Source organism: Octopus bimaculoides, chromosome 6 (genome assembly GCF_001194135.2).
Source record: "Octopus bimaculoides isolate UCB-OBI-ISO-001 chromosome 6, ASM119413v2, whole genome shotgun sequence".
Lineage (NCBI taxonomy): Eukaryota > Metazoa > Mollusca > Cephalopoda > Octopoda > Octopodidae > Octopus > Octopus bimaculoides.
Window position 1 is genome coordinate 99,231,123 of NC_068986.1, and position 2,480 is coordinate 99,233,602.

General features: G+C 38.5%; 1 protein-coding gene across 1 annotated transcript in view; it reads left to right on the top strand.

The window, feature by feature from the left end:
- The window catches only part of LOC106878914 (glutamate receptor 1), a 41,978-nt gene that overhangs the window by 10,097 nt on the left and 29,401 nt on the right, over nucleotides 1-2,480 (top strand). The gene's annotated exons all lie outside the window — the stretch shown is intronic.

A 2,480-nucleotide genomic window follows, 5' to 3' on the forward strand; every position in this document is an offset into this window, starting at 1 on the left:
GCTATGGAGATTAAATACGCTTTATACCGCTTAATCAGCCAAAGGAGTAAATGTAAACAACTGAATACTTGTCAGTGATTGGTTGAAATTATCGAAATAAGACAATTTTTTACATGAAATAAATTCGAATACAAAAATATTTTTCTGTTCTATAACACAAAATAGATAAGTATACGAAGTTTGAAAGTCTTTCGGTACCAAAAACACTACGTAAAACATTAATGAAAACTGTGGCCCCCGTTTTAAAATAGATCCCTGCTATTTACCAATTCTCAACGTTTACCAACCTCCAATGCATACCAAGCCCCAACACATGTTTTACGCGTGTATACCTGCGCACGCGCGCATGCGAATGCACATGTGCACGCACATGCGTGTATGCGTACACACTGGTATGCATGCGTAGATGCATGCGAATATAAGTATGTGCACATGAATGAATACGCATGTGTGTGTTTATGCGTGTATGTGTTTGCATGTGCGCGTATGCGTGTGTATGTGTGTGCGTGTACGCGCGTGCATGTTCGTCCAAGCAGACGAGCGCGTTCGTGTGCACCTCCATGTATAGAGGAGCACACTCGCATCGATATACATATCACGCAAAAGTATATGAGTGTGTCTACACGCTCACATATAGAACTATAGACTTTCATATACCACCCCCTTCTTACTTCCCCTCCAACAACCTGACCGACTTCTAAACGCTACGTGGTCTATTTCCTGTCTTCCACGTGGTCGATTTCCTTTTTTCCCATGCTTTTAGCCCCAGGAGGAGATGTCCTCCTGGGGCTAAAAGCAACAGTAACATCCACCCCTAGGGGTCAGCCACACTTAAGTGGCAATATACTACACTATATATATATATATATATATATATATATTATATGTATGTGTATATATATAATATACATCATATATATTATATATGTGTATGTACATACGAGTTATTGTATAGTAGACATACATACATACATGCATACATACATACATACATACATACATACATACATACATACATACATACCTATTGGCGTTGTTTTTAATATTACTTATATCTTGATAATGTCAGTCAAGTCGATATGATTACGTTGACATTTACAATGAGGGTAAGTTGACACTTTGCTTATCATCGTTAACTTGCTTTTATGACGGTCATTGCTGTTCTGGTTTAGCCCCAGGTCAACCCTGATAAAGCAAATCTGTAATCAAAAGCTTTCCAGCCGTTACGATCACCCTATAAATAAGCCCTTGTTTTTGCTAAACGGTGTGGAGTGATTTGAATGTGATGTGGCTGCTATTTTTAGTAGGTCAAACAATCACTTATTTGGCTTGTTTGATTACGCTGGGCAACAACAAACAAAAGAAAAATTTTTTCATGTTATTTTAACTTTTTCATCTGATTTAGGGTAATTTTAGGATGCTGAATCCGAATCTGACATCAGTTTTCAAACAGCACGGATAGTTTTTTTTTAGTTATTCACAGCATCAGCTTTTCCAACCAAAAGAATAATATTCTTTTCTTTTCTACTCTTGGCACAAGGCCCGAAATTTTTGGGGAGGGGGCCAGTCGATTAGATAGATCCCAGTATGCAACTGGTACTTAATTTATCGAGCCCGAAAGGATGAAAGGCAAAGTCGACCTCGGCGGATTTTGAACTCAGAACGTAAAGACAGAAGAAATACCGCTAAGCATTTTGTCCGGCACGCTAACGTTTCTTATTTCTTTATTGCCCACAAGGGGCTAAACATAGAGGGGACAAACAAGGACAGACAAAGGGATTAAGTCGATTACATCGACCCCAGTGCGTAACTGGTACTTAATTTATCGACCCAGAAAGGAGGAAAGGCAAAGTCGACCTCGGCGGAATTTGAACTCAGAACGTAGCGGCAGACGAAATACCGCTAAGCATTTCGCCCGGCGTGCTAACGATTCTGCCAGCTCGCCGCCTTAACCAATTGATAATATTGACAAAGATGTATGCTATTTGCTTTCGCTTTTCATTCATATACTCATCACTGAAACAAAAATAAGTGCTGATAGAGGGAAATGTAGGCTACCTGTTAAATTGCCACACACAAGATGAATGGCTGAATAGTAAACAGAAAAGTATGCCATTTGCAGTACCAATGATATGGCGCAAACCAACAAACCACTATACCGATTGTTATTTCTGCTTAACTAACATCACAGATTTCTCTTAGAAGAAAAAAAATCCAAGTTTGTTTATCCAGATTGCCTTTCAGCTTCAATTGAAGGTATGCCGAGTGATACAGCAGATCACTGTGATGAACCAAGATCTTCAAAAAAGTTCGTCATTTTTAAAGTCAACTTGAGTTAAATTATTTACTTCCCTCCCTTACACATTAAACTTTGCTTGTTTAAGAATTTTGTTAAGACCATAAATGAAGACGGTGAAGGATTCAAATATCTCAGTGAAAAATTTGTTCCTAGCAGGAGTGAAGCTAAAATCAAAGCTAGT